General features: G+C 42.2%; 1 protein-coding gene and 1 pseudogene across 6 annotated transcripts in view; both read left to right on the forward strand.

Annotated features, from left to right (window-relative positions):
• Nucleotides 1-24,986, forward strand: part of Spdya (speedy/RINGO cell cycle regulator family, member A) — a 62,639-nt gene that overhangs the window by 1,998 nt on the left and 35,655 nt on the right. For 2 of the 6 annotated variants that reach the window (NM_029254.1, NM_001142631.1), the window contains exon 1: nucleotides 23,169-23,249. The gene's annotated coding sequence lies outside the window, so the exon portion shown is untranslated. The other 4 variants (XM_011246602.3, XM_006524909.4, XM_006524907.3 and 1 more) reach the window with 4 other exon arrangements.
• Mettl4-ps1 (methyltransferase like 4, pseudogene 1) lies at nucleotides 94-15,315 on the forward strand (annotated as a pseudogene).

Here is a 24,986-nt window from a genome sequence, read left to right on the forward strand (position 1 = left end):
TATCAGATCTCATTATGGATGGTTGTGAGCCACCATGTGGTTACTGGGACTTGAACTCAGGACCTTCAGAAGAGCAGTCAATGCTCTTAACCTCTGAGCCATCTCGCCAGCCCTCTGGTTGTGATTCTTGATTATCAGGTTTTTGTTTGTTTGGTTTGGTTTGGTTTTATGAGAATGTCTGTGGTGCATCATTTGCCTCCTGGGTGGTTACTGGATCATCTTGTCATTTCATTAACAAAGTAAACTGTCAACTTCCCCAGTGTCAAGAGCGTTTTTGTAGTAAAAAACAACCCCACTTCTTCTGTCTACATGGATTCTCTTCAGCTGGATCCCAGGTCTCCTTTTGGAGCTTCTGCTACATGCTTTGCTCCTGACTCCACTACTGTGTCGGGCAGTGAGGATGGAGGAAGTTGTGAAATGATCACCCAAAAATATGTTTTCCGATCTGAGCTATTTAATGTCACCAAACCTTACATAATTCCAGCTGTTCACTAAGAGCACCAACAAAGTAACAAAACCGAAAATCTACTGAATGAGGATGAACAAGAGGGCTCTGTTTCTGTTGGGAAAGTAGGAAGTGTTAAGCGTCTTTTTTTTTAAACATGAAACAAAAAAATTTCATTAAGTATCTCAAACATCTTCCCATTTTCTTTTTTTTATTATTATTTTTTTTATTACGTATTTTCCTCAATTACATTTCCAATGCTATCCCAAAAGTCCCCCCCGTCCCTCCCCCCACACTCCCCTACCCACCCATTCCCATTTTTTGGCCCTGGTGTTCCCCTGTACTGGGGCATATAAAGTTTGCCTGACCAATGGGCCTCTCTTTCCAGTGATGGCCGACTAGGCCATCTTTTGATACATATGCAGCTAGAGTCAAGAGCTCTGGGGTACTGGTTAGTTCATAATGTTGTTCTACCGACAGGGTTGCAGATCTCTTTAGCTCCTTGGATACTTTCTCTAGCTCCTCCATTGGGGGCCCTGTGATCCATCCAATAGTTGACTGTGAGCATCCACATCTGTGTTTGCTAGGCCCCCCCATTTTCTAAGTATAAAAGAGTTAATAATGCAGAAGGTGTTAGCATGTCCAAGAGCGATTGTGGGTTGCCCTCCAACTCACTGCCTGGCTGAGAATCACAGGCTTTTTATCCTCCTGTCTCCACTTCCCAAGTGCTGGGGTTCTCAGCAGGTGCCGTCAGTCACCTTTAATCATACTTTCTAACATCCTGCTATTTTAAACAACACATTGCATGTTTCAAAAAGTAAACAGATGTCAGGAGAGGTGGCCCTGCTGCTGAAACTCACAGTCTGAGTTTGATCACGAGGGCCCACTTGGTGGAAGGAGAGAACTGCCTCCTGGAAGTTGTCCTCTAACCTTTGCCTGGGTGTCGTGGCTATGCACCCCTCCCCACAGTGCACAATGAATGCATGAATAAATAAATGGATTCTCAATGCTTGTGAGAAAACCTAAAAGAAAACAAGAGTCTTGTGACCTCAGATGCTTGAAAATCATGAAATTGTTCTTGGAATGTGCTTTTGTGTCCCTCTCAGGTGTAGCAGATACAAGGGAATTTATTCATCACGACTGGACTTTGTTACTTGTTTATATGCCTTTATGGAAAATTATGTTTTTACCATATCCTGCTTGTCAACCTCATTTGGCTTGCCTTTGTGATTGTACCTGTTACTCACGTGACTCTTAACCCTCAGAATATAAATTTTCCAATACTCTGATAAACTGATAAACTAATAAACTTGGCTATCACATGAGAGATTAATCTGCCTCATCAATTGGCTTTCTTCTCCCAGGTGTCACTGCCAACAAGCGTGGGAAATAGTTAACTGAATGTTTTTACACCTGTTTTTGCTTTTAAAATTTCTATGAAACAATTTCCAGTTATTCAGTGGCTTTTAGGGAATTGTAAAGGCCTTGTTTTAGGAATAGGCTCCTATAAATAAAGTTTGAGAGAAGGGTGTTTTTGGAAAGTTTTCTAGTGGTAATAGGAAAGCTTCTATGGAATATACATATTTATAAGGTATGTGTGTGTATGTTTTTTAAAGATTTATTTATCTATTACATGTAAGTACACTGTAACTGTCTTCAGACACTCCAGAAGAGGGCGCCAGATCTCATTACAGATGGTTGTGAGCCAGTATGTGGTTGCTGGGATTTGAACTCAGGATCTTCGGGAAGAGCAGTCGGTGCTCTTAACTGCTGAGCCATCTCTCCAGCATATGTGTTTGAGTATATACTTTGGGGCAGTTTTCCAGGCATTTGAGTCTGATACAGTGGTACACAGTTGTAATTGGAACACTTTGGGAGGTAGAAGCAGGAGGAACAGGAGCTCCAGGCCACCCTTGGCTGCACAGTGAGGTTCATGGTCGGCTCAGGCTATCTGAGATCCTCTCCCAAAAAGCCAAACACCCCTCAAAAACAACAGCCTCCCCCCAACAAAAATAGATATGTGAGCATACTCTACAGGATCAAATGGTGGGAGTAGGGTTTTTCTTTGCTTCTACCATGTTGACCATAGGCCCTGGGGATTGAACTGAAGTTGTCCGGCTCAGCAGCAAGCACCTTCGACATACGCTTTAATCTTTTGGGTGTGTTCCAGTAGTCCAGAGGTGATCGTACAAACTCCCTGTAGATACTGTCTCGTTAGGGGTAAGAATGAATGATTGTTCATTTGGCAAATGTGTGAGCTCCTTCCATCTGTGTTTGTGCATAATGATGAAGCAAGATGAGCACAGTGCCTTTATCTATTGTACCTCAGAACTGGTTAAAAAAATGAGGGAAGCATGCGAAGAGTTAGAGTAAGGAAGTTACTCAGAGTAACCTCTGCCACTGTGGGAGGTACCTGAAATGCTGTCAGAAATGCATGTTTGGTTTTTTTTTTTTTTTTTTTTTTGGACATGTTTTTCCTTTTCAACAAGTATGTATTGATTCATCTACACGTGAAACACAGAAAAGAAAACCTCAGAGGTATCACTGTTACTAATTCAGACCACCAAGCATTTGACTTTAGTATGGGTAAGAGGTTGGGTTGTTTGTTTGTTTGTTTGGTTTTTTGAGACAGGGTTTTTCTGTGTAGCCCTGGCTGTCCTGGAACTCACTTTGTAGACCAGGCTGGCCTCAAACTCTGCCTGCCTCTGCCTCCCGAGTGCTGGGATGAAAGGCTTGCGCCACCATGCCCGGCTGTTTGTTTGTTTGTTTGTTTTTAATGACATGTGAATGTAGTTCAGGCTGTCTTGGACCCACTGTGTAGACCAGGCTGTTTTAAACTTATGTCCCTGCCTCTGCAGTGCTGTCATGATAGGTGCATGCCACCTGACAGACTTCCCATTTTTAATGTGGAAGGTACAGATCAGCATATGTAATTAATACTATCATAATGAAACTGATCATTTCTGATATGCTAACGAAGTTACCTAGCTAGCCTACTCTTACATTTTTTTATGTAATTAACATGTATTTTAGCCTGTTGAGAATTTGAGACTATGTGAGTAGCAATCAGCAATGAAAAGAAGTTATGGCTCTGTGTTCCTGCTCTCATGCTCTGTTGTGTGGTGTAGTCAGGTGCAGAATATTGCTAGTAACACTGGCTTGCCTTATAACCCTCAGATCAAGTCTGAAGGCCTTTAAACATTTGCATTTATTTATTGTGTGTGTGTGTAGGTGCACTTGTGCAATGGTTTGCATCTGGAGGTCACAGGACAGTTTTCAGGAGCTCTGTTCTTGCACAATGGTGGATCTGGTGATAAGTATCATCTTGCCAGCATTCTAAACATCATTTAAAATATGTTAAAATTGACATTTCCCCCCCTGAGGCACTTTTGCTATGTTGCTAATGTTTTCTTTGAACTTGACCCTCCTACCTCCTGGCTGCTGGGATTATAGCAATACTTGGGATCTATCTGTCTGTCTTTCCTCCCCTTCCCCCACCCCCCACTTTTTTTTTTTTTTTTTGAACAGGATCCAGGTAGCCCAGGCTGTTCTGGAATCCACTGTGTAGCAGAGGATGACCTTGAACCCCTACCCTTCATGCCCTCCATTCATTTCCTGGTTTTGCAGGCTTGAGATGCCATACTTGGTTTTAAGATTTCTTTCTTTCTTGCCTGCTTCCTTGCTTCCTTCCTTCCTCCTTCCCTCCCTCCCTCCCTTCCATTCTCTTTCTTTCTAGCTTTTGATTTATTAATATGTATAAGTATTTTACCCGTATGAACCTCTGTGTACCGTGTGTATGTCTGGTGCTTGCAGAGGCCAGGAGAAGGTGTCAGATCCACTGCAACTGGAATCTTAGTCATGAGCCACCAAGTGGATGCCGGGAACTAAGCCTGGGTCTTTTGCAAGAGCAGTGCTGCTTTTAAGCACGGGTCTTTTGCTACAGCCCTAGATTTCCTTTGATAGCTTGTAGATGGTTCATGTCAGAAATGAAGAAAGTTGAGAGAAGATATGTCATATGCATATAAACTGATGGGTAACTATGGCAACTGCTTATGAAGAACCACAGTTCTTATTCCATGGGCACTAGTACACTTTGCATTGATTTTGATCTCAATGGAACCTCTTATCTTTAAAAAATAGAAACAATATTTAAAAATGTAGTATAAAACTAAAATCTAGCGGGTTTCAAAATGTCAGTATTGTGGTAGACTACAACATTATTTTTTTTTTCTCATCACCCTCTCTTAGAAACGTAAAAGATGTGTTGCTTTCAATCAAGGTGAATTGGATGCCATGGAGTATCATACAAAGGTAGGACAAAAATATTGATCATGCAGGAATATTAGTGTGAAGTAGCATTAAAAAAAGACCAAAATAAATACAACAGTATCTTAGAAATAAAGAACTTGTTTTGGTCAGAGTTAGAATTTGATAGTGCTTTATTGTTTTTTCTTTGTAATGAACACGTTAAGCCAATTTTATTAATACTACGCATGCTTCTATCAGCCAGGTGGTTGGTGGCTGTGACCTTGTGTTGTTGGTTGAGTTCATGGAAGATGTTTCAGTGTTCTAACTTTCTCATGCTTCCATTCATGTGTTGAATTTAGTTCAACAACAACAGCTGAGCGTAGACTGTTCTCCACCTGTATATCTGTACATATGACATGAAAACAGAGGGTTATCTGGGGGTAAGAAGGGGACCAGTGCCAGGAGAGTGGAACGAGGCTGTTTTATATGCGAGGTCAGCAGGGTAATGTGCTTTTGCAGAGTCAGACCTGCTAAAGATTGCATAGACTGAATTAGAGCTTGTAAACAGTCTGCACAGTCTCTATTTTCAGTATTAGAAATGATGTGAGGATGAAATATATAACACGGGGAATTATGAAAAGGATGCTGACAATTTTACATATTGAATTATTTTCCCCCCAGAAACTACTACTGTGCTCTTTATAGCTGCCACTAACAGTGCATAAAGTTTCCAGTGTTTTCACCAAAGCATTCTGTTTTGTTTTGAAATTGCCATCCTAATGTATATGAATGTGATCTTGTGACAATTTTGTGTATCTTGGCATTTTATATTTTTACTTCCATTGTGAGAAAAATGTTTTCTAATGTCTCCTTTGATTTCATCTTTGACCTGCATGAATTATTCAGAAGAGAACTATTTCATTTGCATTTGTGGTTGATCTTAGTATTTTTTTTTTCTTGATTTCCAACTTAAGTCATTTGGGGTTTAAAAATAAATTCTAGTTCTGTAAAAGAGCGTTGTTTCATGGGCCAGGATATGAATTATCTTGGAGATTGTAATCTGTGGGGCTAAAAATAATGTATGTTCGGTAACTTCTAGATGCAGTGCTCCTATGTATAGTATTGAGGATTTTGGTATCTGTGTGATTTTTGTGTTGTTAATTGTGTTTTGTGTTAGTTGTTCTACTCTTACTGGGAAGTTTTGCAGGATGTTTGATCACACGGTGAGTCCTGAGACTGTGCTGTTTACTGGAAAACCTGTTTCTAATTGTGGTGTGGCTCAGCCCTCGCACAGACTTTTAATCTGAGAGCTTTCTGCTTATTGTTATCAGGATTAAATAAAGTCAACCATAGGTCAAGAGGTGGAACAAGCAAACAGTTGACAGAGAGTGAACATGGGAAAATACCATAGAGCGTAAGAGAAAGGAGGATGGGTAGAGAGATACACAGGAAGTAGAAGGGAGGGACATTCATGTTGAAGTTAGGTCTTGGTTCTACCTCTCAGTCCCATGTGCCCAGAAATAAGACTCAGCCTCAAAGTATATTTACATATACCTTTGCCATATAGCTAGGCTCTTCTCAGACTAGAATCATAACTTATGATAACCCATTTATTTTAATCTACATTATGTCCTGTGGCTGGTTCCCTGTGCTCAGGTACCAAGTGTCTGTCTGCTCACATCTTCCCAGGAAGATCTCCCACCTAGCTCTATCCTAGAACTCTTTTTCTCCCTGGATGTCCTAGTGGTAGGTTTTAAAAGATGGGTTTCGAACAGTGTGTATGTGAGTATTTCTCACATATTGAGAGATGTGAGATGTGGTTCCCAGCACTCCTGTGAAGACTAAGATTTTAGCAAGTGAACGAGATGGTGGCAGAAGATATGGAGTGTCTGGGCCAGGACAGAGAACTCTGTGGCTCTGCTTTATGTTCACAGGTGACCTTTGTTCCCCGTATCCTACAAGAATGTTGTGAGGCTTTTCTGTGCAGAGCATACGTGGTAGTTATCTCTCTCCTCACCACATCCAGATGTCTGACAGAAACAACCCAAGCAAGGAAAAAAACATTTTTGGCTCCAAGTTTCAGCATTTCACATACTGATTGTCACATTTCTTAGCTGTGAGTTTATGCAGTGTGCTTCATTCTGTAGACTTCAAAAGTATGCTGTCAGTAGTCTTAGAGTCTCATTATACTATAAAATCAATCACTCTACACTTAAGAAAGGTGGTTTTGGGGCTGGTGAGATGGCTCAGTGGGTAAGAGCACCCGACTGCTCTTCCAAAGGTCCAGAGTTCAAATCCCAGCAACCACATGGTGGCTCACAACCATCTGTAACAAGATCTGATGCCCTCTTCTGGAGTGCCTGAAGACAGCTACAGTGTACTGACATATAATAAATAAATAAATCTTTAAAAAAAAGAAAAGAAAAGAAAGTTGGTTTTGAAAATAATCAGATATTCAAAGTACAGTAGAAATTTAATTATTTGAAAAAAATTTAAATTTAAATCAAATTAAATTTTATTTTTTGTATATAGATATTTTGTCTGCATACTATATGTATATGCCTGGTGCCTTTGGAGACCAGAGAAGGTGACAGGTCTCTTAAAATTGGATTAAGGGTGGATGTCCACGATTATGTGGGAGTTGGGAATTGAACTCAGATTCTCTTCAATAGCAGCCAATACTCTTAAACGGCTAGTCTATCTCTCCAGTCCCTGGAAAATGATTTTAAAACCAATATCATTTTAATGTACTTCAAACATTTTTTTTGAACAGATCAGAGAGCTGATTTTGGATGGATCTTCCCAGTTAATCCAAGAAGGTCTCAGAAGTGGTTTCCTTTACCCACTTGTTGAAAAACAGCATGGAAGTAGCAGACACATAACTTTACCACTTGATGCCTACAGTTTAACAGAGTTATGTGAGATGGCAAAACATTTGCCTTCCTTAAATGAAGTGGAGCTTCAAACACTACAGTTGATTGGAGGTGATATGTCTGTTATAGAGCTGGATTTATCCTCACAGATCATTGAAAACAACTCCACCTTTTCCAAAATGATTACTTTAATGGGACAAAATACCTGTTGCCACCACAAAGCAGCTTTCTTTTGTTTGACATTTCTTGTATGCAGCCACTTTTTATTTTTTTTTAATTTTTTCGAGACAGGGTTTCTCTGTATAGCCCTGGCTGTCCTGGAACTCACATTGTAGACCAGGCTGTCCTCGAACTCAGAATCTGCCTGCCTCTGCCTCCCGAGTGCTGGGATTAAAGGCCTGTGCTACCACCGCCCGGCTCCTTATGTGCATTCTGGAGAACCAGCCCGGATTAGTACATTTGGTAGCCTTTACCTGCTGATCATCTTGCTCTTTAAACTTTGTTGTCTTAACAGTATTTTTATTTGTGTGTGTGTGTGCATGCACATTCAAGCACATGTGTGTATGTTTGTGTACGTGTATGCGTGTGCTGTAATTTTGGGGAACATGTTTAGTTTTTGTTTTTGAAGTATTCTGCGTATTCAGACCAGAGCTTTGCTTATGAGAGTGTGGGCTCTATAGGATGTCCTCAGTCTCCATGTTTAGCTCTTAGACTCATCATATACAGAGGGTGTTTCTGAAATTGTGCTTTTGATTTCAGGTAGTAAGACATTTGATGCAATTGTGATTGATGCATCATGGGAGAACAAATCGGCTAAAAGAAGGAACAGGTGTGTGGGATTGTATTCTAGAACTGCAGTTCCTTGTTCGTTCTGGTTGAGTACACTTTAGACGTGATGTCTGTTATCTGAAGCCACTAACATGCTCCCATCACATGCTCCCATCAAAAGATTAAGTTCCTCAATTCTAGGTCCTTGAACTGGAGGTGATCTATGTGTCTCTATATATTAGTTCTCCATAACTGATGTAACAGTGTCTGCAGCTGTCACTGAGGCCTCACATCACTCAGTGACACCAAGGCTTCCATTTGCCTTTGCCTTTGTTGAAGTTTGAAACTTAGACCTGTGCCATCCTTGTAGTTTATAACCACGTGCTGGGTGGGAGTTCACCTAGCTCTTCCTCTGTCTGTATTTTTAGTTTAGGTCACCTCAGGGTGAGCTCGGTTAGGTACTGGGATGGCCTTTACTTTTAGTAACATCCTTATAACTTGACAACACTTTTCCTCCTGCTTCTAATGATTGCTTCCAGGTACATTTTCTCCTCAGCTTTCAGTTTACCAGTCATAATAATTCCTGTTTTGTTGTAAAATTAGACTGAAGTTCTTCTTTAAGAGTTATCTTTAGCTTACTTAGGAATATGCTTATGATGTGTGTAAGAGTTGTGCAAAGAATTCATGTATCTATTCTGAGTATGTATGTCTTTATATTTTTATGAAGTAATATAGACTTGAAGTATGGACTGAAATATAAAATCTTGAAATAAGAGAAAGTTATGAATCACCATGTGGGTGCTGGAAATTGAACCCACATCCCCTGGAAGAGCAGACAGTGCTCTAAGCCACTTAGCCATCTCTCCAGCCCCCAAGTAAGAGAAAGTTACTCTTAAATTTTTGGTGTAAAGCCGGGCATGGTGGCACATGCCTTTAATCCCAGCACTCAGGAGGCAGAGGCAGGCGGATTTCTGAGTTTGAGACCAGCCTGGTGGTCTACAGAGTGAGTTCCAGGACAGCCAGGGCTACACAGAGAAACCCTGTCTTGAAAAACAAAAACAAAAACAAAATTGGTGTAAATGTAAAAGAAGCAGAGGTGCTGCACATCTTCATCATCATGTGGTTGTCAAGTAGATAACTGACATTAATATGAAGCTCCTATGGACACATTAGTGTCATCTGTGTTTATTCAGAGCTCACCAGTTGTGGTAGAAAGCATTTGTAGCATACAGAAACAGTAATCATGTTCTGTGCTGAAATGTATGCCCTCAGGGTCCAGTGGTTCCTCTGTGACTCATAACTGCGCTGTAATAACAGGTAGGAAGTTCTGTGAAACTTTCTGACAGATTGTTGAGTCTAAGGTGATTTTAGAGATGAATAGTTGGTTTTAAAAGTGGGTTCAGTTGTGAAAACTGTGCCTTCAAACCTTGTAGTTGAGCTAGCTATGGCAGTACATTTTAGTTCTCTTGGACACTTAAACCTAGGTATAAAGTTGCTGTGCCCTGTGATAAATCTATCCTTAAAATTTTGAGACACCAGAGGGAGTGTGAAAATTTCCTTAGTTCCAAACAGTCCAGTTAAGCAAAGTTAAGGAATGAAGCCATTGGAAACATGTCAGCACAGAGCTTTGACCTAACACTTTTCCTACGGTGACAGAAGAGTCTCTGAAAGTCTTCCCTGTGAGAAAGGGACACCTGCTGTGCTGGGAGTGTGATGGTGGATGGCAGGAGCCCAGGGGGCACACAGTCTGAGTTCTTTCATTTATCTGCTTAATAAGAAAGGGTTGTCAGCCATTTCTGACTCCTTTAATGTAGTGTTACCTACATCAGAAACCAGATGCTTGAGCCTGCCCTCTGGGAGACTCATTTTTTTTTCTAAGTAAGTAGAGTTGCACACGTTTCTTCAGAGTTGATTGAGGAATGAAACAAAGCGGAGGTAGTGGGAAGGCTTAAGTCCATGCGTTCCTAGCCTAGTTACTGATCAGAGGAAATTGACAAAATCCCCATTAGATGCAGCTTACAGAAGGAAAGGTGAGTTTGCCCCATGCATTTAGAGATGTCAGTCCATCTTATTAGGAAAGGCTGGCACCTCCTTTCACATCTTTAGGAGCATGCAGCAGCAGACAGGAAGTAGAGAGCACTAGGTTGGGACCCTGGGGTGGGCTTAGCCTTCCAAGATACCTCACCCCTCCTATTGATCTATTTCAGCCAGCCAGTCTCCACCCTTAGGGCTCTCTCGTCTTTAGAATAGCACCACAATCCAGACTGAACATTCAACAGTGAGCCAGCAGACGTGCTGTCTCATCATTGGTGGGGGACTGTCCAGGGTTAAAACAATACTTGGGCCTACAAGATGGCTCACTGGCAAATCACAATCTCCACCCAGCCTGACGATCTGACTTTAGTTCCTGAAATTCACAGGATGGAAGCAAAGAACTGACTCCTTCCAATTGTTCTCTGACCTCCACACACATCCTACAATAGGCACACATCTATATCAATGAACAAACAAACAAATTTTATTTTAAAAAGCCTGATATATCCGTTCTTCTTCCTCCTTTCTTCATCTCTTTCACGTCCCTTGTCTTCTTTTCTTTTGTATAATCCAAGAATGCTTACAGGTTTATAGTGAACAACCACAGGGGTTAAAGATGCAGAAGCAGGTGAGTGATTGGCATTACAGGATGTCAGAGTATATAAATGAGAAGACAGTGTTGGAAGGATAAACTTTAGTAGAGAATGTCATATATTTCCCTGTAGAGAAGGTGTGTTGATCTAGATAGATGAAGTATATAAAGAGGGGGGGAGATAATTTGGTAGGTGAAGAGACCTGGTGGCTTTTATTTTAACTAAAGTCTGAGATAACTTCACCTGCCAAGGCATGGGCAGAGGACCTGAAAAGCGGTAAGGATTTTACAGTATTTAACCATGGATAGATAAAAGAATCTATGATTGTTTTAAGAACTTGAGAATAGATTCAAAGTTTCTTTTGCTCTGTGTTTTCCTTCACTTCATTTCTCTGTATGAAGAAGTTGAATTCCATTGCGGTATTGGTATGTACAGGGGGATACGTCAGTGACAGAGTATGTGCTTTGCATGCACAGGCCCTGCATTCAGTTCCTATTGTGTGCATGTATATGTACATGCACACATCACATGCATGCATGATGACAAGGCCTAGCTTATGTAATTGGGATGGGGTGTGGGAGGCTGAGTGTAGTTGTTTGTGTTGGCAGATTAACAGTTGAGTGTACATTATATGGTTGTGCTTTGAAGTTGCTCAGAATAGTGTCAAAGTTTTCCTTTGAGGTAGAGGGATCTCAGAGATTCGACACACTGAATATTGAGAGTGAGGACAAAATGTGTTCATTGAGGAAGGTTTGGTGCTAGTGTGGCTGGTAAATGTACTTCTTAAAGAGAAGGGGAGGTTTTGTCAAAGTTGAAAGAGTCTAGAAGCAATAATGGGACATTAGAATACAGTTTGTGTCATCTCCATTTGTATGGGGAATGTTGGAGAAAGAGTTGTATTTGTTTGGATATTTATAGAGCAAGTTATGTGGTTTAGCCAGACAAGTTTCTTTGATATTGTTAATGGCCAGGAGGTATAAGACAATGGGCCTATAAGATGAGACAGAGTATGAAGGCTTGAGAGAGCCCAGTGGAACCGATTAAACAGGCCAAAGGAGTGCAGTAGTAGACGGGGCCTTGAAACTGTAAAGGGAACATGAGGTTGTGTGAAATCATAGGTGACCTAGGGGTCAGTGGTGTGTGCAAGACATGAGGCTTACACACTTGAGGCTTACACACTTGAGACTTACACATTTGAGACTTACACACTTGAGGCTTACACACTTGAGGCTTACAGTGAGGCAAGGCTCCTTGCTGAAGTCATCCCACTCTTGCATCCCTGGCCTCAGAGCCAGTGCTTCTTTTGTGTCATTTGGTTATTGGGACATCAGTTAGTTTCAAACTTACTCTGATGGGGCTCATGTGAAACACAGGATGACGAAATCCAGACAGTATTTGTTTAATTCTGAATGAGAAAAAAGGCATATTAGATGTGGTAAAATTACTGAAATGCAAATCATATGAAATTAAAAAACAAAAGCCATACACCTTGGCAATTTAAAATTAGGAAGATGGGAAAGTTGGTACATGTGTAAGTACAGTGAGTCACCAGGTGTCAGTGGGACTCCACAGTTAGCCACATCAGTGGGACTCCACAGTTAGCCACGTGGGAGCGGCTCCCAGGCCTTTGTATTTGTGGGGTCTTTTCCCTGCTTACATGTCTTTCTTGGGGTGAATTTTATTACAGTTTTTTTTTTTTGTTGTTATTGTTCATTTTTAGGTACAGTAGTTTATCACCACAGCAGATAAAGCGAATGCCTGTCCCTAAGTGGCTGCTGCTGACTGTCTCATTGTTACTTGGGTGACCAATGGGCAGAAACATCTGTGTTTTGTGAAGGAGGAGCTATATCCTTCGTGGTCTGTGGAAGTTGTTGCAGAGTGGTACTGGGTAAAAGTGAGTTCAGAAGTTAGCTTGTCTGTTAGCTCAGCATCACTCTTCACTCCCAGGAAGATGCTGACTCTTCTCGGTGTGTCCGCGGCACTGCTGTCCTCCTCAGGCTCTGACAAGAACTGTCCATGCTTTGTATCTGAACACCGGTCTTCCTGCTCTCAAGGTGTTTATCCCGTGTCTCTGTAGTGGGCTCCCAAACTGCTAGCCTGTTTTTTTTTTTTTTTTTTTTGAAACAAAATCTTAACCGTTCAGTTTTACCAGTGAAGTCTTGGGAGCCAGATGCTAGGGCGAAGGCCTGCTAGCTCAGAGAGACAGAGAAAGCACCCAGCTGACCTTCCTCCTTAGCAGTCATCCCACAAGAAATCCCCTCTCTCACACCATCTCAAAAAACCTCTTTCAAACTATGTGTCTCTCTCTATCAGTCCTCCTGACTCCCTCTTACTCTCTGTGGTTTTTTTCTTAATAACCCTATGTTCACTTCCTATCAACTGATTGCTTGCTCTGCCTCTTGACCTATGGTTGACTTTATTTAATCCTGTATACAATATTCAAGCAGAAAGCTCTTGAATTAAAGGATGATTTTTTCCAGTAAATAACAGTCTTGGGGTGGATGGAATATCCTGCAACTGCAGTTGAATGAATAGGAAGTTAGGGCTGCCTTGCCTTTATTCTCTCCTCCATATACCAAAATCTCATTGCCCTTTGCATTATCCATAGTTTCTCCCTATTTATGGGGATGAGGACAAAGATTAGTAAGAGCACTGTGGAGAGGACGGGAAGGCGCAGGGACCAAGAATCTTTCATTCTCTGGTTTTTTTCGCCTTGATACAGGGTCTCCTGTAACCCACAGTCTTGAGGTTGCTATGTAGCCAAGGATGACCGTAAACCTATATAATGATGGTTAGCTACCTTCCAGGCTTCCAGGTTCCTTCTAGGTTTATTTTATTTTGGAGATAGGATCTTGCTAAGTTGCCAGGCTAGAATTTATAGCACCAAGAGCCAGCCTCTGCACCAGGTCCCTTCTACCTCATCACCTATCCCACTCTCTTCCCTGACTAAACTGTGACTCTGAAGGCTTTAGTTTTAACTACTTGGTCACATGGCTGGTAACCAGTGAATGTCCTTTGGTCGAATTAATGACTGAGTTATCGATGGCCTGGTTTCCAGGAACATGTAATCATAAAAAGTAGAGGTTGTTTATGTGCGAGATGACAATACAATATATTTAAAGTATCCATGCTATGTGAGTGTTCAAACATACTGTATAGCTACATTGTCCAGTATGGTAGCTGCCGTGACTTGTAGCTCTCCAGTACTTGACTTGTGCCCTTCAGATAGAGAGGTACTGTTGAGTGTTAAATATGTGCTAGACTTGAAAGACCCACTGTGGAGGAAAATACATCATGATACCTTTAAAACTGATTGCATGTGGAAATTCTGTTTTAGACATGCTAGATTAAATGCAATTAAGGTAAATTACCTTGCATTCTTTTTCTCTTTTTTTTTTAACTTCTTTCTAATGTTACTACTAGAGAATTTAAAATTATATAGGTGGCTTGCATTTGTGGCTCATACAATATTTTTTATTGGACAATACTAGCCTAGAGGTTTAATAACCACTTTTTGCTGGAGGAAACTGTATAATAATAATGGTTAAAAAAATAATGGTTCTCCTTGGTTCCTTCCTTTCAGATCACAAATTCAGGAGAGTTTGTGTTCCCATTGGATTCTCCTCACAAAAAGCCTTATGAATGTCTTATACTGGAGAGAGTTAAAGAAAAAACTGCTTTAGCATTAAGGTAAGAAAAGCAATTTTTCAAAATTATATGAATATGGGCTTTTAAAATTAATACAGTAATCACTGATTTTCTTTAATTTTTATACTTTTGAAATCTGAAAAGTATATTATATAATAAATAAAAATTTATATTAGCTTTTGTTTTATCAAGGCTATAGTAGTTAATATAAAAAATTACATTCTAAAAATGTTTGAATTTTTAAATTGATTTCTCTATTGATTCTATTTTCAAATTTATTACTAGAATTAATTATTTGAAAGACAAAAGAAAAATCAATGCAACTGTAGCATATAATTAAAATTAAAAATTATCCTGGGCTGGAGAGATGGTTCAGTGGTTAAGAGTACCGACTGCTCTTCCAAAGGTCCTGAGTTCAAATCCTAGCAACCACATGGTGGCTCACAGCCATCTGTAATGAGATCTGACGCCCTTTTCTGGTGCATCTGAAGACAGCTACAGTGTACTTAGATATAATAATAAATAACTCTTAAAAAAAGATTATTTTAAAAAGTTATCCTTTAAGTAACAGTTGGTTCTTTTGTTGTGTTGTAATTAGGAATGTAGATGTAAGAACGCCCCTGGTTCCAGATCAGAAGTTGATTGTCAGTGTGCCCTGTGTTCTTCACTCACACAAACCGCCTCTTACCGTATGTTTCTGTGAAACAGAACTGTCAGAATTGGAAACTATTCAGAGAAGGGTTGAATTTAGATTGAATGCTCTGTACGCTTATGAATTGGATGTTTGTTTTAATATTCTGAAATGTTGTAGAAAATTCACAGCAGAATTTATGAAATCGAGCACAGGTTAGTTTACATCACCTTAGATTTTCTTGACTCTCTGTGTCCCTCCAGTTGTGGACGTGACAGGTGAAAGCCGTTAGGTGAAAGACGTTAGGGCCTGCAGTTCAGTGAGTGGCCTTGTATTGCCCTCAGATTTAGGATTCAGAGCCAGAAAATCCCTTGCTTGTTCTAAAACCAGGAGCCAAGCAAATAATGGCAGTGTCTAGGACCCTCTGAATGTAGTAATTTTTTTCTTCTGAAGACAGACTGCCATTTTGTAACAAGGGCAGTCAGCTGCTGATGCTGCCGTTCCCTCCAGCTGAGTGCTCAGGGTTACACTCCTCATTGGGAGTAACTGAGCAGCAGATGGGTGGGAAGGGCTGGCCCTGGGCAGCGGCTTCCATGTGTCCCATGAGTGTGAGTCGTGGCCTAGCTGCTCTGCAGGTTGTCTGAACTCTTCCCCTGCCACCCTCATTCCAAGAGTGAGTAACAACATGGAGTACTGCAGAGTGGCAAGGACTGCTTTCATTGCATAGAGTGTATTTAAAAGTCAACCAATGCTCACGTTTTCAAATTTGAGTTTGGTCATGGAAGTCCTTGAGATTCTGAATTTGATATTCAAGGTTTATTTTTTAGATAACTTCTTCAGAAAAAGACTTTATTAATTCGATCATTACTACTTAAAAAGAAAGGCAAATACAAAACAAACAAAACCACCAAACAGCAAGAGAAGGTCTATAAGCTACCACTCAAGAGAGCTATGATCCGCTTATCATTTTTACGTTTGCAGGACATAATTCATGAGCTAGGAAAAGAAAACATAGGAAAGTGAACTTAAGGGAGTTGGGGTGAGTCATTCATGTTCATGTACAAAGCCAGGCCGGTATGTGTGCCAGCAAGCCCCTCAATAGGGGCAGAGAGAGGCGCGTCCTAGAGAGCCCCCTGGCCAGCCAAATGCTGTGCCTGTGGTTCAGTGAGAGACCTTGTCTGAAGGGAGTACGGCAGAGAGCCACGAGAGAGGATACCTGCTCTGGCCTTGGCAGGCACACTATGGTATTTACATACTCTGTGCCTGTATCAGACTGTAGAGCACAGATACACATGCAGACACACCACAAACAAGAGGAAGTATACTCAGGGTTTCTGTTACCTTGGATAACTTTACAAGGGAGTCCTTACAGTACCTTTGAGAAATATCCATATGTGTTTGACCATTCTTTGTCCTAGAAGGATCCTCTGAAACCTCACCTTTGGGACTGCAAAATTGCTACTAATGCATTGGTCTGTGACCTGGATGAAAGTGAACTTTACTGCTCCTTGAGAAAAAAATATTAAATATCGGTTGTACTTTCAGGAAATCTAATTTGTATACTTGAATTTTGTTTATCATTTGGTATGGACCAAAGCTTAGTGCATAAGCCATTTGTCTTAGGGTTTACAGTTTGCTGTTAAAGATTTACAAAAAAAAAAAAATCTTTAAAATCTCAAGCCTTTATTCTGAAATAAATTTTAATCTATTTGTCATTTCATTTAAAATAGCATAAAAATGTTTAAAGATTACTCTTAGCTGGGTGGTGGTGTCGCACGCCTTTAATCCCAGCACTGGGGAGGCAGAGGCAGGCAGATTTCTGAGTTCAAGGCCAGCCTGGTCTACAAAGTGAGTTCCAGGACAGCCAGGGCTATACAGAGAAACCATGTCTCAAACACAACCCCCCCCCCAAAAAAAAAAGAAGATTACTCTTAAGAGAAAAGGTTTAGGTATCAGAGTAATTGTGGCTTCATAGAATGAGTTGGGTAGAGTACCTTCTGTTTCTATTTTGTGGAATAGTTTGTGAAGAACTGGGATTAGATCTTCTTTGAAGGTCTTATAGAACTCTGCACTAAACCCATCTGGTCCTGGGCTTTTTTTGGTTGGGAGACTATTAATGACTGCTTCTATTTCTTTAGGGGGGACTGTTTAGATCATTAACCTGATCTTGATTTAACTTTGGTACCTGTGAAAGATCCTGACAGAATGTAAAAGGTCACAGAAGCCCTGAAATTGGCAAGATAGATTTCATTGCTAGCAGAATTAGTTTCACTGATTTAGAAAAATAGAGGTGCACAATGCTCTGGCCACTCCTCAAACCTGTGTGTCTGCCAATGTTCTGACCAGGTGTGTGCCCAATGCTGCACCTCACTGCCAGGTGTTTGTGATATTGGTTGCTGGCAAAGAGTCAGGAAATCTCCCCAGCAACCATAGTCGGGGCCAATCCGGAGTGCTGCACCTTCATTAGACTCTTTCTTTGTACCCCTCCCATACCCATTTCTTGAGGAATCAATCATTTTAGAATAGATATTGTTTATATCTGGAAATTTCTTACTCCCCCCTTCTCCTCCCCCCCCCCCCCGAGGGCCTATAAAAACTGGGTCCTCTTTCCCCTCAAGATCGACTCCTCTACCCCTGCGTGGGATATGTCGTCCCCAGAGCTCTGGCTTTCCCCGAATAAAGCCTCATGTGGTTTGCAACAAGCTCGGTCTATTGTGAGTTCTTGGGTGTCCGCTATTGTCCTGAGGCCTGAGCGAGGGGCTCCTCTCAGAGTCTTTCACCTGGTATCTGTCTAGAAACTTGTCCATTTCATCCAGGTTCTCCAGTTTTGTTGAGTATAGCCTTTTGTAGAAGGATCTGATGGTGTTTTGGATTTCTTCAGGATCTGTTGTTATGCCCCCCTTTTCATTTCTGATTTTGTTAATTAGGATGCTTTCCCTGTGCCCTCTACTGAGTCTGGCTAAGGGTTTATCTATCTTGTTGATTTTCTCAAAGAACCAGCTCCTCGTTTGGTTGATTCTTTGAATAGTTCTTCTTGTTTCCACTTGGTTGATTTCGCCCCTGAGTTTGATTATTTCCTGCCGTCTACTCCTCTTGGGTGAATTTGCTTCCTTTTGTTCTAGAGCTTTTAGGTGTGTTTTCAGGCTGCTAGTGTGTGCTCGCTCCAGTTTCTTTTTGGAGGCACTCAGAGCTATGAGCTTTCCTCTTAGAAATGCTTTCATTGTGTCCCATAAGTTTGGGTATGTTGTGGCTTCATTTTCATTAAACTCCAAAAATTCCTTAATTTCTTTCTTTATTCCTTCCTTGACCAAGGTATCATTGAGAAGAGTGTTGTTCAGTTTCCACGTGAATGTTGGCTTTCTATTATTTATTTTGTTATTGAAGATCAGCCTTAGTCCATGGTGATCTGATAGGATGCATGGGACAATTTCAATATTTTTGTATATGTTGAGGCTTGTTTTGTGACCAATAATGTGGTCAATTTTGGAGAAGGTACCATGAGGTGCTGAGAAGAAGGTATATCCTTTTGTTTTAGGATAACCGCAATACCTCTCCTAGGCATATATCCAGAAGATGTTTCAACTGGTAAGAAGGACACATGCTCTACTATGTTCATAGCAGCCTTATTTATAATAGCCAGAAGCTGGAAAGAACCCAGATGCCCCTCAACAGAGGAATGGATACAGAAAATGTGGTACATTTACACAATGGAGTACTACTCAGCTATTAAAAAGAATGAATTTATGAAATTCCTAGGCAAATGGATGGACCTGGAGGGCATCAACCTGAGTGAGGTAACCCAATCACAAAGGAACTCACACAATATGTACTCACTGATAAGTGGATATTAGCCCAGAAACTTAGGATACCCAAGATATAAGATGCAATTTGCTAAACGCATGAAACTCAAGAAGAACGAAGACCAAAGTGTGGACACTTTGCCCCTTCTTAGAATTTGGAACAAAACACCCATGGAAGGAGTTACAGAAACAAATTTTGGAGCTGTGACAAAAGGATGGACCATCTAGAGACTGCCATATCCAGGGATCACCCCATAATCAGCTTCCAAACGCTGACACCATTGCATACACTAGCAAGCGTTTGCTGACACCATTGCATACACTAGCAAGCGTTTGCTGCAAGGACCCTGATATAGCTGTCTCTTGTGAGACTATGCCGGGGCCTAGCAAACACAGAAGTGGATGCTCACAGTCAGCTATTGGATGGATCACAGGGCTCCCAATGGAGGAGCTAGAGAAAGTACCCAAGGAGCTAAAGGGATCTGCAATCCTATAGGTGGAACAACAATATGAACTAACCAGTACCCTCCTGGAGCTCGTGTCTCTAGCTGCATATGAAACAGAAAATGGCCTAGTCGGCCATCAGTGGAAAGAGAGGCCCATTGGTCGTGCAAACTTTATATGCCTCAGTACAGGGGAACGACAGGGCCAAGAAGTGGGAGTGGGTGGGTGGGGGAGTGGGTGGGGGAGCGTGTGGGGGATTTTTGGGATAGCATTGGAAATGTAAATGAAATAAATACCCAATAAAAAAATAAATAATTTAAATTTTAAAAAAAGAGAGGGAAAAGGTTTAGTCTTGCCCTTAGTCTATTAATTGCAGTTTGACTGTAATGCCAGTAGAGGGCAGCACAAACACATTTTAGAGTCAAAAACATATCAACCCCAAGTTGTATTTGTGGGGAAAATCTGAATGGTGGGGAAAATCTGAATGATTCAATATAGTTAATTTTCAAGCTTTGCTTATGCAGTAATATACAACAAACATTTCTAGTACTTTTTGTTTTATTTTTAGTACTTTTTGTTTTTGAGTTCATGTAAGTTTAGTGTATGTATTTTAGCTTAGACAGGTACAAGTTAAAGCTATTAGAAAATAACTCAAAGATTTTTTTTTTTTCGAGACAGGGTTTCTCTGTGTAGCTCTGGCTGTCCTGGAACTCACTTTGTAGACCAGGCTGGCCTTGAACTCAGAAATCCGCCTGCCTCTGCCTCCCGAGTGCTGGGATTAAAGGCGTGCGCCACCACTGCCCGGCCAGATTTCTCTTTTAAAAAGAGTAGAACAGGTGAATATTTCAGTTTTTAAAACAGACAGCAAATTAGAGTCAAACTTGTCATGGCTGCTCTGCTATTCATGTCAGGAACCAGAGGACCAAGCACCTGCTCGAGAGCAGTACCACTGAGCCTACACTGGCTCTGACTTAATGCTTTTCATTGGCAGATGAGGAGCGAGGGCTGCAATGCCCACATACTGACTCTCTGCTTTAAAAATAAAACCAAGGCCACACCTAGCTTGAGACTGGCTTAATTGTTGCCCCTGCTCTGCCCTCCATGTGGGAGTTACCTACTGTGTCCATCCCAGTTCTCAAACTCATCCCCCCTGGGGTCCCAAGTCTCCCCTTTCAAGCAACCCACTCTAGAGGCAGTTCATCATTTGGGAAGGACACTCACAATGTAGCCTAGGTTGGCCTTTAACTTTAATCTTCTTACACTGGGTTCCAGGCATGCATCACCATACCAGACCCTAGATGTAAACCCTGAAAGAATTTTTAGTTTCAAGAACACATGAGGTTAAGGCTTTTCTACTCATATGATTCAAAAGACTCTTAATTATTTCAAAGGACCAGCTTACGTTTTTTTTCCTTTTCTTTAATTTTTTTAAAAAATACTATTTCTATGTATTTGGGTGTTTGTATGTATGTATGTATGTATGTATGTATGTTTGTTTGTATGTGTGTATGTATGTATGTGCACTGTTATGTGCCTGATGCCTGCAGAGGCCAAAAGAATCATTGGACCCTCTGGAGGGATGGTTGTAAGCCACCATGTCCTTTAGAAGAGCAACCTGTGCTCTAAACTGCTAAGCCACCCTCAGCCCTGGGCCTCACATTCTTTGAAGGAGTTTCTACGTCCTCTCACTTTTCCTATCATGCACCACCAACTTGTTGCAGGCTCGGGGTTTCCCACTGGCACTGGTTCTGAAGTGACTCCGAGACTTAATTATTTATGAATAAATGCCTAGGCCATAAGTTTTGGCTCATTTTCCAACTAACTTATAACTTATATAATCTGTTTGTTCTAGTTTGTGTCTGCCACATGGTTGGTTACCTCTCCTCAGTTTCATATGTCCGTCTCCTCTTAGTCCAGGTGGCCGACCTTAACTGCTCTTGGATCTTTCCCAGAATCCTTTCTTTCTCTGCCAGATGTCCTACCTTCTATTTCCTGCCTCAGCTAACAGGTGATGCTTCCACACAGTACATAAGAGATTCTCTCTACAAGTTGTCACATCCTTGGAAGTGCTAAAGCACTGTGTGCACAGTTCCCAGTTTACCAATATCTTGCTTCATCCTCAATACATGCTTGTGAAGATACAGCTAAGATGAGGGAGCAGGTCCTCGGGATAACTGGGGTGGCTGGAGACTAAGAACTGAATTCTAGCCCAGCGTGGTGGCGTACACCTTTAATCCCAGCACTCGGGAGGCAGAGGCAGGCAGATTTCTGAGTTCGAGGCCAGCCTGGTCTACAAAGTGAGTTCCAGGACAGCCAGGGCTATTCAGAGTAACCCTGTCTCAAAAAACAAACAAACAAACAAACAAAGAACTGAATTCTATTTGGGTTCCTTACTTAAGGTACTTTCTGTTGTGCCATTTGCTAATGGACCTGAGATGTTTACTCATTTTCATTTTTAAAAATTGAATGCTTATGAGTGTCTTGTTTGCATGTATGCATGTGTGCTACATGTGTGCCTTATGTCAGCAAAGGCCAGAAGATGATGTTGGATACCCTAGAACTGTAGTTACAGGTGGTTGTGAGCTGCCACATGTGTGCTAGGAATTTGAGCAGCAAGTACTTTTAACCATAGAGCTGTCTCTCTATCCCTGAACCTGAGATCTTAACAACAGTCGAATTAGCTCCTACTCAAAGGGCTCATTGTATGTATGTTTAGAATATTTTTTACATTATTATGGAAACATACCTTTTCAGTGTACTTCAGCATCACGTAGCATCAGTTTCCTTAAGTTCCTGACTCAGTGTTTCTTGTTAGAGATTTTATAGGTGAATTGATAGCCTGAGAGAGGTTGAAGATCTAATGGGCTGGTAACACTTTTGTCTAAGCCATTAACATTACCATGACCTTGGTTTTATCTACTCAGTCACATTTTAAGGAAGTTCTACAAAACACTGAGTACAGGTAGCTAAAAGGGGGAAGATTCCACAACCCAACTCATGTTGTCTGTTAATCTCTGGATGTATGGACCAACCCAAAATTCCACAGAGAGTCTTAATTACCAGTTCAGTTACTAGTCTACTTGAGTTTGATAACAAGTCAGAACTGTATGGTGCTCTCATACTATATATATAAAGCAGATTCTGAATTGGAGGGGTGGGACTGGCAAGCGTTGATTATGCACCAGCTATATCCCAGGAGTCTCAGGAAGGCACGGGCATGACAAAAGGAGCATTTAGGGCTGTGAATGGAAGAACGTTGCCCTTTGCTCACTAAAGGCCACTTTATTTCACACCTTTTGAGCTAGCATGCGTGGGCTCTTTCTCCTCTTACACACTTGTGCACAAGGGAAGAAGCACCCAGGTCCAAGGCGCGAGCAGAGAGGCAGGGAGGGGGAACGGCAAGCAGCCCTGGTCCTTCAGGGCAGCCCAGTCCCCTCGTCCTGTCCGGGGCTCCTCAACCGCTCCGCACAGCCAGCGTTCGAGGGAAAGCGCGACCGCATCAAGATACAGAGAGCTGGAGCGGAATAACGGCAGAAGGCGGAGGCGACCCGGTCAGCGAGGGGCGGGGCGGGGCGATAGCGCAGGCCCCGCCCTCGGCGGTTCCCGTGCTCTGATTGGCTCCCGCGGCCGCGCGCTCCCGGCCCTCCGCTTGAGGTTCTTAGGCGGGTTTTGCGGCCTGCGGCTAGCGACCCAGCACGCAACCGCCTGAGGTAGATCGCTGAGGCGGAGGCTGTGGGGCCGCTCGCTCTTCGCCGGCCTGCGCAGGTACCTTCACCTGCCCGCCCGCCCGCCGGGGCCTGATGGCGGGGTTCTGGGTGTCGCCTGTGCCCTCCCTCTCGCTCCCACAGTCCTGCGTGAGGAGGCGGGGACGCCTCAGCCCCACATCCCCGCGGCCTCGAGCAGCCCCGCCGGCCCCAAGGGCCGGGCATCCCGGAGGCGGGGACGGGAACTGGCGGTGCGGGGCGAGAGGAGGGAGACCGGGCAGTGCGGCTCCGGCGGGTGGCGCGGGGTTGGTGCGCGGTGGGGAGCGAGGCTCGGCCTCTTCACGGGGCTGAGGGATGAGTCCTGCCGCTGTGTCCCGTGTCCCACGCCCCCGGCCCGAGTCCTCCCGGGCTGGAGTTCTGAGCTGTCGCGTCTCATCGCGACACCTTTAGCCACTTTCTCCAAAAGTACGAAAGTTTTCCTGCCTACCTGCCCCCTGTCGTCAGCGATTGACTGTCAGATGCTCACACGGAGAAACTATTTCTAATATATATATATGTGTGTGTGTGTGTGTGTGTGTGTGTGTGTATGTATACGTGTGTATACACACACACACATATGTAATATATATAGTAACCACTAGCCATACACATACATATGATCCTGTCGCCAGAGTTTCTTCAGATGCTTACAGAATTCAGCTGTATGTACCAGACAAACAGAACCCCAGACCTCACACACCCGGACATCGTCTTTATGAATTTTGCTGTGATTTTTTTTTTCCCAATGTTGGGTCGAATGCATGCCACTGAGTTGAAGGATCTTTAACTTTTATGTTGTGAGACTTTTCCTTCAGAGGTCCAAATCGATCAATATCTGCTCACCCTAGACAGGGCATTCGTGACAGAGCAAAGTAGGGATTCCACCCAAGTCCGCTTTGGTGAAGCCCGGGTTTACAAGGGTATCTGTGGGAGAGGGCTTACTGACAGATAGAGCCTGTGTGGCTCAAGCTGCGTCCCTGAAAAGTCCACCCAGCTCAGGGGAAGCCCTGGGAAAGCTGCCGTCCTTACTGCTTTAGAACCTTGGACAGGGGCCTGTCGACTCTTGGGAGTTGTTTATTTTTCTGAGTCTTGTTTCGTTACTTCGTCTTAAGCAGCTTCCCTTTAGGACAGAATGTGTCTTGTTTGGAGACAATCAGCGAGCTTCTCTTATTTCCCCGTTCACTCTTTCTCTTGAGAAATGCCTCATCGTTTTTTCACTTGTTCTTTATTTCTTCCCTCTTGCATTAGAACTCTTACTCATTGATGCATCTAAACAAAGAGCTAAATTTAAAAAAAATACAGCAAAGTAGAATTTGACACAGGCTGCAGTTTTTCTTCGTAAGCTCTTAACTGCACAAACTTTGATTCAGTCTTTATGAACTTTAGTGAATCTCTATTTGGGAATTTCAGCCATTTCCTTTCCCTGTTTTCTCAAGTCTTAGATGAAATAATCTGATACATGAAGTTTGCATTTTCTTATTTTGTTTCAATATAAAAACATTGTTTAAAAGTCACTTACCATTGAGTAAAACTTAGCTCCTGGACAATGTAGCACAGTGTTCTGCATTCTGATATATCTGTCTTACCTCTGAATCTAGCCCTGCCCTGGTCCTTTTTGAGAAACTTAATGACTGTTTGGTTTTTTGTTGTTGGGTCGTCCCCCCCCCCCCAGAAGAAAGGCAGATGAAGGAATCAAAAGACAAATAATTGTAGAACTAATTATAATTTCCATCTATTTTGGTTGTTGGTTAGTTCTGTT

This window comes from Mus musculus, chromosome 17, assembly GCF_000001635.26.
Source record: "Mus musculus strain C57BL/6J chromosome 17, GRCm38.p6 C57BL/6J".
Lineage (NCBI taxonomy): Eukaryota > Metazoa > Chordata > Mammalia > Rodentia > Muridae > Mus > Mus musculus.